Below are 18,150 nucleotides of genomic sequence, written 5' to 3' on the forward strand. Positions count from 1 at the left end.
TACTTAGAGAGCTACTGGAAAATTTCCAGGTGACTGGTTAGCTAATTGGCTCTCCTTTGGGGATGTGAGAGGAGAAGTAGAGGAAGGAAGATCAGTTTCCTGATGTTCCTGAAAACTGTTTAGAAATATGGCATGATGGGAATTTACCAGCTTTGTCCTTTGGGTGTTATTATGCGTAATAGAATGATCCAGTTTCTTCTAGTGTCCAAGTGATGCCATGAAATAAATTTAGCTGCGGAAGGAACAGATATTTTCTCCTGCATATAATTTGGCACAATGCTTAAACCAATTAACATCCACAGGGAAGAAAGTTGAATAAATAAAGCACACTTTTATAATGAGCAATATCCTTAAAAGTAAAATGCTAAGAAAAATTATGCAACATAATTTACTCTTGTTCTCTAGTATAATTTAAGGAAACCCTTCAGTGTTAATCTGGTGCACTAAAAATTCTGTGGTGTCCATAAAAAGTTAAAAGTAAAATCTTATATTAATACTTCTTTCCCAAGCAGGTGTTATAAAAAATTAGTCAGAGGTTTTAAGAATAAACAAAGTGTTATGCATAATCATGTTATGAAATAAATGTGTTTTGTTTCAAAAGCTCTTTCATCTTCAAAGATTTTAGTAGTCACAGTGGGGTAGTAAGGTGGTAGCTCTCGTCTACAAATCTTGTCTTAAATGTAGAGAGTATTTTTTTCAAAGAATTTATAAGCACCCTCATATTTTTATCTTTGAAGGTGTGAGGTATTTTCAGTTAAATGTCTCCAGTGGGTTGTATAGTTATTCACAAAGCAAATACTGCTAAATATTTATAAACATCAACCATCATATAAAATTTTAGAAAATTAGTAACTTTTTTCCAACAAACCCTCACAGAGCATCTATTAAGAGGCAGGTAGACGGGCTACAAAGCCATATGCTGAGATACAAAGGTAAAGAAAATGAGTAACACCTATTCTCTGTCATGGAGACAGACACTCATGTAATTCAAGCCATGTAATATTAATTTTCCCTAAATTCTAGCTCTAACTATATATAACTATGTATCAGACATTTTCATCTGTATGTCTTATGTTAATTCACATTCAAATATCCAAAGTCAAGCTACTCATTTCTTTCTCTGCCGACAGTCACAACCCCTCCTCCTCATGTACATATTAAAAAAAAAAAAACTTCTCAAACTGCTAATTCATAAATTTCACATTCTTTTGATTTCTATTCCTCTCCTTTATCTTTTTGCCAGTCATTTGACTTCATTTCCTATCCTTTTGTGTTAATCTAGTTATTCTAAAACCCTGACATTTCTGTTTTAAAACTCCTTACTTGCATTCCTACATTATCACTCCAGGAGAAGTAGCTTGGTATATAGAGTTTGGTTCCAATCCCTGCTCAGACGCATAATTGATATGTGTCTTTAAGAAAGTTACGTTAACATCTCTGTGGAGGATTAGGAAGACAATGTATATAAAGCACTCAGCAGAGCGCCCACAGATGCTAGGCAGCAATGCAAGCTGGCTTTATTATTCCTGCCTCCCCACAGTTTTGTTCACCTTCTTATCACTTGTTCGGCATCTACCAAACTCTCTGAGCCTCTTTTCCTAATTGCAGTCTCTCCTTAAATGCCAATTTGCACCCTAATAATTTACCCTTCTTTCAGACTTTTTCTTATCATGCCATTTGGCTATTCAAAATGGTGTCCTGATTCTCCATTTCCATTAGGATAAAGAATCTTTCAAATCTGACCTTTTTCTCCCATTGATTCTTCAAGGTGACTCCTCACTCCAGCCAGGCCAACTTCCTTGGGTGTGTTTCTGTAAAACATCAGACATATTTCTGTGTTTGCTGTGCCTTAGCTTCTTCTTGGCCTCCCATATTCTGCTTCTTCAAAATGTGAGGCATACAGCTAAAGCATAAAATGTGTGTGTGTGATTAAATTTATAGTTGAAAACTCTTTAAGAAAATTTAAAAATTTTTAAATTAAAAAATTGTAATCCCAAATGATATCTCTAATTTTACCTAACACTGGAGGACAATTTATTATCAATTCCATAAAGTCTCTTGCAGAAAATGGAGGAGGAGGGAAAAACTGAAAACTTCCCTCATTTTGATAAAGTCAACATTATCCAGTACCAAAATTAGACAAGGTCATAATGATGGTCTTTGCGTTTTTTTCTAAGAGTTTTAGAGGTTTACATTTTACATGTGCTCTCTAGTCCCTTTGAGTTCATTTTTAATACGCTATAATATAGCATAAATTTTTTTTGTGTGTGTGGGTTATTTTGCATATAGATGTCCAGTTGTTCAAGCACAATATTGGACAAAAATTGTCATTTGAATTGCTTTGCAGCTTTGTCAAAAATCAATTGACCATATTTGTGAAGTTTTATATTCTGAATCTCTATTCTATTCCAACTGTATCTGTGTTTATTCTTTCACCAATACTACAGGTCTTGAGTACTATATCTTTATAGTATGTATTAAGATAGGGAATTGTGAGTCCTCCAAATTTGTTGGATTTTTTTCTAAAGTTTTTGTCTATTCCAGTATCTTTACACACACACACACACACACACACACACACGTGTGTGTGTGTGTAAAAATATATATACATATATATTTTTAAATCAGTTTGTCTATATCGCCAAAGCATTCTGCTAGGATCTTAATTAGATTGTATAAAACCTGTAGATCAATTTGGGGAGAATGGATATCTTAATTATATTAGGTTTTCCAGCCCATCAATAATATATATCTTTCTATTTATTTAGAATTCATCTTATTTCTTTCATCACTGTCTTACAGTTTTTAGTATACACATCCTGAATGTATTTTTTAGAATTATAAATAAGAACTTCAGGTTTTTGAAGGTATTATAAATTATATGGTGTTTAAAATTTTTTAGTTTCCAATTGTTCAATGTTACTACATAGAAAATATGACAAATTTTTACATGTTGATCTTATAGCCTATGACAAGGCTAAACCAGCTGAGTTCTAGGAGTTATTTTGTAGATGTTTGGGTATTTTCCATGAAGACAAGTAAGTCATCTGAGAATAGGAGCAGTTTCATTGCTTTTTTTCCCACAGTGAATGTCTTTCATTTCTCTTCCTTTCCTTATTGCACTGACTATGGCTTTCAGTACGTTATTGAATTGGTGTGATAAGATGTTATTTGTAACAAGATATTATTTGTTATAAATAACAAGGTGTTATTTGTATAGATAACATCTATACAAAGTTCCTAGTCATGCTTATTCAGCTTTCACTGTAAAATCTAATGTGATTGTAGATTTTTGTAGATGTTCTTTTTCAGATTGAAGGAAGTTTTCTTCTATTGCTAATTTTCTGAATTTGTTTGTTATTTGTAAGTCAAAGATAGATGTTGACTTTTGTAAAATGTGTTTCCTGCATGCTTTGATTTGGTTATGAGGTTTTTCTTGTTTAGTTTATTAATATGTAAATTGCATTGGTTGATTTTTTAAGTGATGAGCACCTTTACATTACTGGGATAAACCTGACTTGCTCATGATGTATATTTCTTTTTCTATATTGCTGGGTTTAATTTCCTAATATTTTGTTGAACTTTTTTTCTCTATATACAGTATTATTTTCTTGTAATCTCTGTCTGGTTTTGCTATCAGGGTAAGGCTGGTCTTACAGAATGAATTAAAAAGTTTTTACTCTTTTATTTTCTAGAAGAGATTTTGTGGAACCAATGGTCATTTTAATTTTAAATTTTTGGCAGAATTTATACCATAAATGATACCATCTGGGACTAGATTTTTCTTTATTTTTTAGGAAAACTACAAGTTCAATGTGTTTTATCTATATATCTTACTACTTAGGTTATTTACTTCTTTTAGCATGAGTTTTGATAGTTTGTATTTTTCAATAAATTGGTCCATTTCATTTAAGTTGTCTGTATTATTTTTTATTATCTTTGGATGTCCACTGGATCAGTAGTGTTGTCCCCTCTTTCTATATTTAATGGTAAATATACATGTATATTTTAAAATATATATAAAATACATATGTATATACATATATACACAATACAGTGTATTTTATATATATTTTTTCTTTTCTTTTTTTTTTTTTACTGATTTTTTCCTACCTTTTTTTCAGTTACTGAGAGAGGTGTCCTTGAGTCTCCAAGTGTAATTTCTGCCTGTCTAGTTCTTCATTTTCATCTATCTGTTTTGTTTTATGTATTTGAAAGCTCAGTTATTGGATGCATACACACTCAGAATCCATATGCCTTCTTAAAAAATTGACAGTTGACCTTTATATCCTTAAGTGATATTTTTCTTTATCTATAGTGATTGATTTTGGTTCTGGAGTCTGCTTTGTCTTCAGCTTTTTAAAAAAAAATAAATCATGTTTGCTTGTTATATCTTTTTTCATCTTTTTATTTTTAACCATCATTATGTTTATAGTGGGTTTCTTATAGACTGCACATTGATGGATCTGGTTTTCTTTTTTATCTGATCTGAAAGATCTGTCATAACTAGTGTGTTCAGACAATTTACATCTAATACAATTCCTCATATGATTAGATTTGTGTCATTTTATTATTAGTTTTCTCTTTGTCCCTCTACTATTTGTCACTCTTTTGTTCTTTTTCTGCCTTTTTTTGGAGTTATTTTAATAAGAAATTTAATTCACTGATTTGTTTCTTACTGGATTTCTTTGTGTGTGTGTGTGTGTGTGTGTGTGTGTGTATAGTTTCTCTAGATATTAAAAAGCATAATTTTGGGATATTGTAACATATACATAAATAAATAAGCTTATTTTATATAATAATATTTTTATCTGATATACCTAAAATAGTACTTGATAACCTCTTCTTTCTTTAGAGTTGCTAAACATGTGATATAGTTGAAATACAACACATATCTACATTCATTTACTCTTATATTTATACAAAAACTATTTAAAATTTTATTACTGTGAATTTAATAAAAGCTACTTTTTAAAGGTACTTTGATGTATATATTTTAAGGAAACTTTACATTCAGTGGGCATGAATCTTTATGGCTGTAGTTTCTCACATTTACAATTCTATTAAGTTATACAACTAAACAAGTGTATAGTTCTTTTAAACTCATTCTAGGAACACCAAAAAGCACCTCAAGATAAAATAAAAACAAAAGAAATGATGCTAGGCACATATATTTTGGTTAAAACATCAAACCAACACTACAGTTCACATGTAATCAGAGAGGTTTTTTGTCCTGTTTATACGTAGAGTGACCATCAGAACTAGAAGCTCTCAGTTCAAGTATACCAACATTGTTAATGATCAATGTATTAAAAATAATAAGCATCCAAATGAAATACTAATTAATGAAGCCAGAGAATTACAACAGTAAATACAGTCTAGGATTACTGGATCAAAAGTAAAGCAAGTTATAGCAGGAAAGTGTAAACATTCAAGAATAATTGTCTTATTAATGCTATTGCCACATCACTTATAAGATAATAACACAAATACAATGGATTTTTATATTTCCTATCAACTAGTAAAAAAGCAAAATAAATGTTATTATAAAGTTAGCATGTTTAAATATATAAAACAAGAAAAAAAATCAGATTTCAAAAAGATGGTAGCAGGCAAGAGACTTCACTCTTCCTGTTACCCTTTCACAGTCTATTCTAAAAATCTGTCCCTGTCTGAATAAGGATTAGTATATAAATAAGTAATAAATAATGTTTTATACTTATTAAAATATACCAACAAGATCTTGTTATTGAAAAGTTTTTGAATTTAGAAAAAATGATTTTTAAGTTTTAAAATGTTTTCAAATACATTCATACTAGTAGTATAACATTGGCAGAGCTTACTGCTTTTTAATGCATTGCTAAGAATAAACCCATAATATCCAGAAGAATTGGTTCTTTCTACCAATATATTTAGTTTAAGTATATCTGTGATTTTACTTTCAAGATCCTGTCAGATTCTGATTGGAATGATCATTTTTGTTTCTGAGACCAGAAACTTTACAACTCACATAAAACACCCAAGAAAAAGATGTAACGTAACAAACAAATAAATTGCAGTTGTGGGCTAGGTATCTCTTCTCTTCCTTTTTAACAGTTTCTCTTTGAAGAGGAGTCTTCCGTTTAGTGGGCAAACTGACTAAAGAGTACACTTCTTTCTCCTGCTATTCCTCATTCTGTCTGAGTCATCCTTTGTCCACTGATCCATTGTTAACAACCAGGCACTAGGGAGTATTAGCTTTTGGGGCATGTTTCTCTTCCTCCTTCCTCTATAAACACCGAAGACAGGCATTGCTGACAGAATGGTTTCAGGGAAAGCCAGGCCTATACTGAAAGTCATAGGTAGGCAGAAATACAAGCACTGTGGCTCAATTCCACCTCGGTATTGGAAAAGGCAGTCTGTCATAGGCCCTGAGCTTCTCTTCTTATTCTTGCTGGGTATGCCAAGAATGCGATGCGCTGACTACACTCTTCTCCTGGACAATTTCTCAAGGCTGTGTTTGCAACCTTGTAAGATGAGTGACATCTATCTCCAGACACAGAGCAGGCTCCCTTCCACTCATCCAAAAACCAATAGAGCCCCCATAATCAGTGGTTCTCTCCTACAATGCAACACACTGCATGTGCAGACATCCATTACTAAACTGTGTCCCTCCAAAATTCATATGCTAAGCCTTAAGCCCCAAGCCTCAATGTGACTGTATGTGGAGATCAGGTCTATAGGAGATAACTACGGTTGAATGAAGTCATATGAATGGGCCCCTAATTCAATAGAAACGTGGCCTTATAAGAAAAGGAAGAGAGAGATCTCTTTCTTTTCTCACAGGGAGAAGGCAGCCACCTGCAAAACAAGAAGAGAGTTCTCACCAGACAACGGCAGTGCTGGCACCTTGATCTTGGACTTCCCATCCATCAAAAGTATGAGAAAATAAGTTTCTGATATTTAAGGCACACTACCTGTGGTATTAGTCTCACAGATTAATACCAGCCCTTTGTGTTGGCCCTGTGAAATTTGAAAGGAAGAAGTATGGGGAACTGCCAAAATGAAACTCTGACTACTGCTTTTGCTGTGATTAATAAAGTCTTTTGTGGGCTTCCCTGGTGGCGCAGTGGTTGAGAGTCCGCCTGCCGATGCAGGGGACACGGGTTTGTGCCCTGGTCTGGGAGGATCCCACAAGCTGTGGAGCGGCTGGGCCCGTGAGCCATGACCGCTGAGCCTGCATGTCCGGAGCCTGTGCTCCACAACGGGAGAGGCCGTGGCGGTGAGAGGCCCATGTACCGCAAAAAAAAATAAAAATAAATTCTTTTGTCTCTTACCCAAGTAGCTCATATCTTTTGCCAGAACCCTTGAAGCAATAATGGGCTCACTTTTTAGCTTTCAAATAGGGTAAAACCTCAGACCCCACACATTGCTTGATACTAGGAAGCCCAATCTCAACCAAAATGATCAGCCACTAGTCAGTGTTAGGTATGATGATTGTGATGATGGTGATGAAAATGATGGTAGTTTTTCCTGTCCCTGCAGCTATGACTACAACCATGACCGTGTACCAGGAACCTTGTTCAGCACTGTTTACGTATTACGCCGATTAATCTTAACAACAACTCTGTGGGCTAGCTAACATTAAATAAGGGTCTTAACTAATCTGAAAAATATTTTTTCATAGATCATTCTGACTGATATGTAGACAATGGAATCAGAGTAAAGTTCGCAGCTATTGAAATAGTCCACGTGAGATGTAATAGAAGTTCCTGACTTGCGCTATAACTGGTAGATACTATATTGCATCTCTATTTATGGTTTTGAAATAAATATTTGTGAGATGCCTATAGTCCAGTTATAACACAGAAAATTCAACACACTCAATGTTATCCTGTTCTATTTTGTAATTCAAGGTTCCTATATGTATTGCTCTTTCTTGATCTACTTAGGTTAATTCGATACAAATCAAATGAAGTTAAGGCCCAACAACGGTATACCCAAAGCTCAAACTGGCATTTTTGAGTAAGGTTGTAGTCATGTCTGTTGAATGAAATCTGAATTCTCAGCAAGCTTGAATTCTCACCACCCACACTGAGTGGCAACGAGGTTGATCAAAGTAATTAGGAGATCTTTATTATAGTGATGCAGTTTCAGTCCTTTAAAAAATGTTTTCATAGGGATTTGTTCATTTCCAAAATGTATTTATAATGGTCTACTGACATAGGTTATATTTATGTGAAGAAACATCCTTAATTTCCAGTCTCTCTCAAAGAATCACAGCTATGGCCAAACTCTGGCCCTTTCCTCTCACACTGACTAGATTCTTTCCTCTTGTCACATTGTTCTCCTACAGGCTGGAGAAAATGAATGAGTTTCTAGCTTTCAGTTTTCCACATTTCCTCAGGTTAAAGGGTTAATCTCAATTCATGAATAGCTGCTTTCTATTCTGGTGTGACCAAGAAGACAGTAACAGATACTTACAAAGTCACCTGCCCAGGAAGGCTTTGACTCCTTGAAAATTCTTTCCTTTGGCTTTCTAGAAGCCCCTCTTCCCAGGCAACCCTTGTTCAGTACTGCATAGTTTAATATTCAAGTGTAAAGCTCTTTGAATCAACCACCTGCTCCCTTTAACTCGTACACCAAATTTTGAAAAGAACACTCCATCTCTGTGGTGTTTTTTTTTTAACTGCTTTTTAGGGAGATGTATTTTCAGTATTGCAAGAAATCGGTAGAAATGTTTAGCAAAGAACAGAGAGTAACACAAACTATGCATTCTGTTATTGTTCTGAAACATGTCACCAAATACCGATACATATGAAAAAAATACAAGCTAAAATTTTAAGTGGAAAAAATGGATTTTTGAAAATTGTGCCAATTTCTAGAAGAAAATTATTTATTGAACATTTTACATTTGCATATACATTATGGAGGTTAAAATGCTACAATATTTTTATTAAAACTTTAATAAATTGTCTAAAAAATTGTTGAAGCTAATATTGCCAAAAATCATGCCGTTTTATTTATATTTTATTTATTTTTATTTACTTACATTTAAAGTTGGTGAGGACATTTCTCATGTTCTCTTATGGTCTATTGCTTCAATAGGCTCCACTCACTTTGAATATTTATTAGTTATGGATGCTTCATCATGATCTGATAACCAATTCCAATTCAATTTCTTGCTCTGGCTGTTATTTTTGTTTTTCCCTTTTGTGGAAGCCTATCTAAAACCCAGTTCTGAAGTCCTTATTCATATGTGAACTAACTCTGTGCTCTGATCATCTACATTAAAAGATCAATAAGAGATGGCTCCAGGATAGTCAACTTGACTATTTCATTAACATAATTCCAAGATGAGAGACTAGTAATAATGTTGCCTACCTAATAGGTTTATTGGGAAAACTAATTAATTAATTAATTAATACTTACAAAAGCAATTAAAAAGCCTGATTTTTTTCCATAGAAATGCACACATCATAAAGGAAATGCAAACATCCCTTCAAAACACTAGACGTTGCTATATTTAAAAAGCAATGATATTAGATCTAAAAGTTATCTGTCAGAATGTTTTCTTTAATGAATAATTCAACATTTAATCTATTAATATTCTTCTCATTTTAAATATAGGCTGATGTCAAACATATATCAAAACAAAACAAAAAAACCTTAGAGTTAGTATGTGCTTTGACCAGAAATTCTTCCTCTAGGAAATTTTCTCTAAGGAAATCATAATGAATATGTTCAAAGGCCTAATGACAAGAATATAGATCAAAACTGAAGTTAGAATAGAGAAAAATAAACAAATGAAATATTTGACAGTAGGGTAAGGGCTACATAAATTATATTACAGTTATAAGTTTAAATACTCTGCAACCATTTCAAAATTACACTATGGAAGAATACTTATAGAAAAATGTACTTAACATAATAAAAATAGTTATAAAAAATCTGATCCCATTAAAATATATCTTGAGTGACATGATATCTAGAGTCCATTTTAAGACGTACTACCAAAAACAGCAAGGAGAGAGAGAGAGAAATCAATATTGTAAAAATGTTATGATTATTGGAGCTGAATGATGGACACCAGGGGTTTCCTTACACTATTTTTTCTCCTTTTTGTATGCTTAAAGTAAATTTATGTAATAAAAAAAATTTAAGTATGCATTAATTTCTGTTTGAAAGTATATATATGCATACACACATACATACACACATAAACATCTATGTGTTTAGGCATAATAAGTATGTGTTTATTTGGAATGTAATGGAGTGATTAATAAACTTTGAATTCTGTTATGATTTTCCATATATATTAAAAAAATTCTGCAGTCAAGAATTGTTAAATTTAGAGTCAGAAAAAAATGTTATGAAGACATATAAGCCTAGTAACAAATTATTTCTCCATTATATAGGGACTTTAAAGTATGAAAACCTTCAGTTTACCAATTACCAAAATCGCCAGAGATCACTGAATTTATCTATAATAGAGGACTTTAATAAATAATCCTTCTGGGAATTTGTGAATATAGTTCATTGATGGTGGAATCAATGGTCATTTCTAATGAAGCTGGCATGTTTAATGAATAAAGGCTTGATCTAAATATTACATCCAAAGCAGTGAGACATTTATATTCCAGCAGGCAGAATCATTTAAACCCTGAGTAGTTAACAGACTGTATTCATGAGAACGGTGTATTGATTTCAATGGCTTTATTGATTTCGAGTCTGTTGAACCTAAGCACCTTGCAAATTTATGGGCTGGCTTCATTGACTCTCTTTTGATGTAATATATAGTTGTTTTTAGATAGCGCTATAAAAAATTTCTGGCATCTAACCTTCCCTATACGAGATCATTAACCTCTTTTTTTAAATTATTTTCAAAGGTCTTTCATAGAGGAATAATAAATAATTAATTTTAGCTTCTGTTATGTATAAAAGGAAAAACCAGAAGATAGGCACTATCAAAAAATAAAATATTTTAAAAGAAATATTTCATAAAAATTTAGTTATTTGAAATATAACTTTCTAGATGAGTGACTTGACTAAAAGAACCTAAATTGAGCTAGTAGCTGACCCCGTTGGGTTCCTTGGCAAAAAAAAAAAAAATAGAACTTTAGAATAACAATGTAGATCCGAGGATGGCTTTTTAAAAATCCACAACATTTCATAATTGCTTCTTACAGAATTATTTTAACCTATCAAATCAAATTGGCTGAATTTTCCATAAAATTTTGATTCTGAATATTTTTATACTGTGAATTCAATTTCAATATGTCACATTGTTAGAACAGAAACTAGCTCTGGTTTTATTATATACTGCATTGTGAATCACGTAAAACCTATAAAAATTGGAAAAATGTTTCTTTCACGAGTGCTACCATTACCAAAGTTGTCTAGAGTGATTAATGAGATTATTTAAATGCCATGTCTGGATTTCACTTAATCTTTCTGCCAAAGGTATGTAAGTAAAGCTGAAATCTGATTTTGGTGACCTTGGGTATAGATATATCTTCAAATTTAACCCAAGATTTCTTATCAGAATTCTACATTTACTTTCATTCATGACATTGCACATGGCTATCTCAGCAATATTTCTTTTTTTATTCATTTGAATAAACTTACTTTCACTTTATGTCTTTAATATCATCCAGTAAAATTATCTGTTTGCCCTCTGTGCTCTTATCCAAGTAGTTAATACAAGTGTTAAATTGGACAGTACTGTGGTTTACTGATAGATTTCCCTTTCTAGACTGACATTGATCCATAATTCAATTCAATCATGAAATAAAGACAGAAAAAACAGACAAACGTCTATGGACAGTCTTACATATGCCAGGATTTTGCTCGATGATTAGCTTAGTGGCTAAGGACTTCAATGTTGGATTTTACAATGTGGGTTAGAAATCTTCACTAGCTATTTGACTTTGATCAATTATTTAACTTTTCTGAGCTTTGTTTTCCCAACTGTAAAATATATAACTACTGATTATAAGTAACCACTTTAAAATTATTTTTACAATAAATAAATTAATACATCTGAACCATTAGAACCATGTCAATTACAGCAAACCTCAATAAATACTAGCTATTGCCATGTCATACTAAAATTTACAGTGGTATTTTAGTCTTTAAGTATTGTGTGATTGTTATTTTAAAACTTATTTTTATATATATTTTTATATATTATGCATGGTCAAAGAATAATACAAAAGAGTATGCCATGAAAAGTGAAACTCAAGCTTGTCTCATACCCATAATCCTAGTCCAAAGATAATGGCCATCGATAGTTTCTTGGGCATGGTCTTAGACATGTTCTATGCATGTATGCATAAATACTTCCCCTTTTCTTTCTAACACAAATTAGGGCATCTTAATAGAGACTGGCCTGTATCTTACTGTTATTCACTTAATACATCCTGACAGTTTTATATGTCACTAAGTATAGGAAGATCTCATTCTTTTTAATTAGCAGCCTTGTATAAATTTAACTAGCCTCTCTATTCATGGATTCTTAAGTTGTTTCTTTCCTTTTTTAAAAATCATGACCAGTGCTGTGATAATTATATAATAATGTATATATGTATTTGAATACATGGATAAGTATAACTGTTGAACAAATTCATTCCATTACTCTCTGGTTTACTGGAAGAAGGGATGTCTTTTAAGCATTTTAAAAATACTGTCATTAACCCTTTGTCCATTTGTTGTGCCAATATAAATTTCAACAAAGGTATGTGATTATGTGTATTTTACCACATAATCACCAATACAGTCATTTAATTTCTGTATCTGTGAATAAATATACCCTCCATTTGTTTGGTATTCCATTGCAGCTTGGGAATGTACTGTAATTTGTTTTTGTTTTAAAATATAAATACATTAAAGTGCTTCTATTTTAACAGTATACACAATGAAAAGAAAGGTTCTCTCTTATCTCATACCCATAGTCTTAATCTTCAGAGATAACGGCCATTTACAGTTTCTTGGGTGGAGTCTCACACATATTCTATGCATGTACCTGTATATATATGTCCTCTTTTCTTTCTAGCACGAATTATGGTGTACTAATAGAGACTGGCCTAAACCTTACTGTTAGTCCACTTAATATATTTTGACAGTTTTATATTTCACCCAATATAGGAGGTTTTTTTTAACTCCTACAGAACTACTGTATTTTAGACTTTTTCCCTCATTTTTTCTTTTATATGTTATAACTCCTATTACAATATCTGGTTGTTCAAAGGCTTTTAAAATTTGTGTAGTCAAGTGTATCTTTGTATGACTTCTTCCATCATTGGCATTTTTTGGTAATTTCTCATGCTTTTTTCTAATACATTTCATTTTTTATATTTTACATTTAAATCTTTTATTCATAAGAAAATTATTTTGGTGTATACTGTAATTTAAGAATAAAGCTTTTATTTTCCAAATAAAAAGCTCAGTGGACCCAGAAGAGCTTACTGAATGAAACATATTTCCCCACTGCTTTGAAATGTCATTTTAATCATTTATCATTTATTTAATCATTTATTAAATTCTCTCTATTTAATCATTTATTAAATTCTCTCTATTCTGTTGAAGTGATCTATTTTTTTGCCAGTAACACAGTATCAGAATTGCGGTAACTCTCTATGTTACAATACATAATTGAGTTAGTCCCCCTTCATTACTTATCATTTTTCCAAATGTTTCTAATTATTTTACAAAATCCTTAGTGTTAATTTCTCTTATCTTTCAAAAAATATGTTGCTGACATTTTTATTCAGATCTAATGAAAGCATATTTTTACTTTTAATAGAACAACAAAACATGATGGAATAACATCACTATTTTTAGTTTCTCTATAGAAAAGATGTTTATTTTTATATATTAATCTTGTAAGTAGCCATCTTACTAAATTGTATTGTGGGTCCTAAGGCTTTTTAAAATAAATTTGTTAATGTTTTTCAGATATATAATTATATAATATTTTTTAAAAGTTAATGTTCTTTCTTTACAATTTTTACATTCATATTTCATACTCTTCTCCAGTTAAATTGTCTAATATTTCTATCGTAATGGTAAACATCTAAAAGATTCTTTGCATTGTTTCTGATTTTAATGTCATTCATTCATATGAATGGTTCTCAAACTTTAGCATGAAACTATTCTAGTGGAAGGCTTGTGAAAACACAGATTTCTGGGTCCCACACCCAGTCTCTTGGTTGTGGGAAGTAGGTTGTGGGAAGGAACACAAGAATTTGTATTTCTAACAAGTTCCCAGGTGCTTCTGAAGCTGCTGGTCCAGGGGCCAGACTTTGACAACTGCCTTATGTTATCATGCTATTGAGTATGATACTGGCTTTTCATTTGAAATACACATATGCTTTTGATAATGTTAAGGGACCATTTTTAAAAAAAATAAAATTAAGAGTTTTGTCAGAAATGGATGTGGAATTTTTTCAAATCCCTTTTTGGAAACTCATGGAGCTGACAAAATTACTGTATTATTTTTCCCCATTAATATGATGAATTTCAATAACAGATGTTCTAATACTAAAAAGGCTTAGCATGCAACAAATTTGATGGTGGCATTTTACTTTTTAATATGCTACTACTACATTATGATTAACATTTTGTTTAGAAATATTTTTTCCAATTCATTAAATTTTTATTCCTATATTTTTCTGGTTTAGGTATTAATGTTAAAATTGTCCGATAAATATAATCTGAAATATTTTCTTCTGTATGTATGCTCTGGAAGATTAAAATTCATAGTAAATTTATTAGTTTCTTGAAGTTTTGATAGATTTCACTGAGAAAATCATCTGGGCCTGATATTCTCCATGTAGTCTTTGAGAACCTTGCTCAATTTTGTCCGTGTAATGGTGATTTTTTTGATAGATAAATTTTGATAATTTTTATTTTCTGAAAAAAATAGTCCATTTTTTTGGAGCTAAACAATATTCTTGTGAATAACACATGGTTCAAAGAAGAAGTCTCAAGAGAAATTAAAATATATTGAACTAAATGTAAATGAAAATACAACTTATCAGAATGTGTGGGATGCAACAAGAGCAGTCCTTAGAATGAAATTTACAGCATTAAATGCATATATTGGAAAAGAAGGAAGATCTAAAGTCAAAAATTTAAGCCTCTGTTTTAGTAAACTAGAGAAAGATGAGCAATGTATACATGAAGCAAGCAAAAGAAAACAATAAATATTAAGGCAGAAATCAATAAAATTGAAAACAGGACTTTAATAGTGAAAATCAACAAAACCAAAAAAATGGTTCTTTGAAAAATTTAATAAACTGATAAACCTTTAGCCAGGCTAACCAATAAAAAAAGAGAGAAGAAATCAATGTTATCAAAAATGAAAATGGGGCCATCACTACTGATACCATGGACATGAAAGGGGTAATGAAGGAGTATTATGAACAACTCTGCCAACAAATTTGATAACAAATATGAAATGTAACAATTCATTGAAAGACACAATCCACCAAACTTCACACAAGGATAAAAGGATACTCTGAATAGGCCCATATCTATCAAAGGAATTTAATCACTATTAATAACCTTTCAGAAAAGAAAGGACCAGACCCCATTTGTTTGGTAAATTCTACCAAAAATTTAAGGAAAATAATACCTATTCCCTAAAATCTCTTCCAGAAAATAGAAGCAGAGGGAACACTTCCTAATTTATTCTACCTGAACACTAAAACCAGGTAAAGCCATTTAAAAAGTTTAAAATATTAAAATTGACACAGACATGAAGTGAGCAAATGATGTTGGACAAATAGCACCAACAGACTTGCTTGATGCAGGGTTGCCACAAACCTTTGATTCATTAAAAAATGCTGTATCTGCAAAGTGCAATAAAATGAAATGCAGTGAAATGAGGTATATCTGTATAGGAGAAAATTTAAGTTCCTTTGTGTTTGGCAGTGACTTTTCAGGTACAATGTCAAAAGCACTATTCCATGAAAAAAAAAGTTAGACTTCATTAAAAATAAAAGTTTCTCTTCGTGAAAGACACTCCATAGAATGAAAAGATAAGCCATGGACTGGAAGAAAATATTTTCAAATGATGTATCTGATAATGGGCTTATTTCCCAAGTATACAAAGAACTCTTAAAACTCAACGATATGAAAATGAACAGCTAGATTAGAAAATGAGCCAAACACCTTAGCAGACGCCTCACCAAAGATGATCTACAGATGGTAGAGAAGCATATGAAAAGATGTCCCACATCATATGTAGTCAGGGAAATGCAAATTAAAACAATGAGATTCTACTACACACCTATCAGAATGGCCATAGTCTGGAACACTGACAATACCAAATGTTGATGAGGATGTGTAGCAAAATGAACTCTCATTCATTGCTGATGGGAGTGAGAAATGGTACAGTCACTTTGAAAGATAATTTGGTAGTTTCTTGCAAAGTTACACATATTCTTAAATACCATCCAGCAACTGCACTCATAGATGTTTACCAAAAGGAGTTAAATTATGTCCCTCAGATATTTATGACAGTTTTGTTCAGAATTGCCCAAATCAGGAAGCAACAATAACATCACTCAGGTGAATGGAAAAACAAAATGTGGTTAATTGGTACAGTGCAGTATTATTCAGTAACAAAAACAAATGAGCTACTAAACCATGAAAAGATATAAGGAACTTAAACACACACTCTCAAGTGAAAGAAGCAGGTTTGAAACATCACCTACCATATGATTCCAATTATATGGCATTCTGGAAAAGGCAAAACTACAGACACATTAAAAAGGTCAGTAGTTGCTCCAGGCTCAGAGGAGGAATTGAGGATGAAAACCTGGAACCCAAGGGACTTTTTGCCTGGCAAAAATGCTCTATGTGATACTCTAATGGTGGATATAAGACATACATTTTTCAAAAAGTCATAGAGTTGTACAGCAAAGTGAGCTTTCACATGAACTATGGGCTTCAGTTAATTTTTAAAAATTGCATACAATTAAATTCCCACATGGAAGAATTATATATAATAATTTATGTAAAAGTACCTGTATATGTCCATGTGCATAAAAAATGTTTGATGTAAACATGGTTACTATAATCTTAAAATGAAGAGATTAAAGATTGTTTTCTTATGTTCTTCCATATTGCTTAATTCTTTATTTGTTTTATTTCATTTTATTATCACCATAAGCCAATTTCATTAAATTATCAAATAAATGTTAATCTAATGGTCTCTAATAAAACATACTAGGAATAGAGTCTAATCAATTAATAGTTTACATAATTTGTTACTAGATACTTGACAGTGGATCTGCTATGAACTAATTCAAAGTGTATGTTGCTCCTGAAATAATTTTATTTCCAGAGATAAATTTCAATCGGTTAATAAATGGGTTTGTCCCTAAGATCATGTTTTAAAAGAGAATCAAAAAGCACTCATTTCTAATATTTTCTCATTTAGAAAGATATATTTGTTATTTCTGTTAATAATCTTCATTTCACTTTTATGTAGCAGTTCAGTTGAGATTAATAAAATCACAACATTTTGGTTTTTAGTCATTATTTAATAGTATATGTAATATGTCAGGTTAAAAACTCTTCTAGTGTTTGCTAGGTTTCTTTCAGGATGCGAAATATTCCTGCATAATTTTTATAACATCGGACGAAAGTTATAAGAGAGTCAGCACTGCCATATTTGTTCTATACCATTATTTTTATAAATTAATAGCTTTGTGCTATTTTTACTTTACAAAGCATCTTTTGTTTCTATAACATAAGATAAAATCCAGGTAGAGCAATCCTTTAGTTTCAGCATTATTTAATTTCTAACAACAGTAAAATCAAATAGTTTCACCTGCAGGTGTATTTGTTTTTCACATTTTCATCACCCCTCAGGGAGGGGCACAAGTAAAGTCTTGTAACATCTCCACACTGTGTTATTTATACTCCCACTGGGTACCATTCTTCCTGCTTTAGCTCCAGTCAACTATTTTCTGACACATTTAGCTAGTTTTGTACTTATATTCTTACATGATTTACTACTGCTTATTGGTTGAATGGGGCCAATTTTAGTGCTGGTATTTCGGATAGAACCAAATATTTATTTTCTGGCTAACCAAAACACATATGTTAACTATATAATGTAGCTGTTATATTGTAGGGATTATGCTATCTCCTACTGAA

Source organism: Monodon monoceros, unplaced genomic scaffold (assembly GCF_005190385.1).
Source record: "Monodon monoceros isolate NGI ecotype Baffin Bay Population unplaced genomic scaffold, NGI_Narwhal_1 Super_Scaffold_15, whole genome shotgun sequence".
Classification (NCBI taxonomy): domain Eukaryota; kingdom Metazoa; phylum Chordata; class Mammalia; order Artiodactyla; family Monodontidae; genus Monodon; species Monodon monoceros.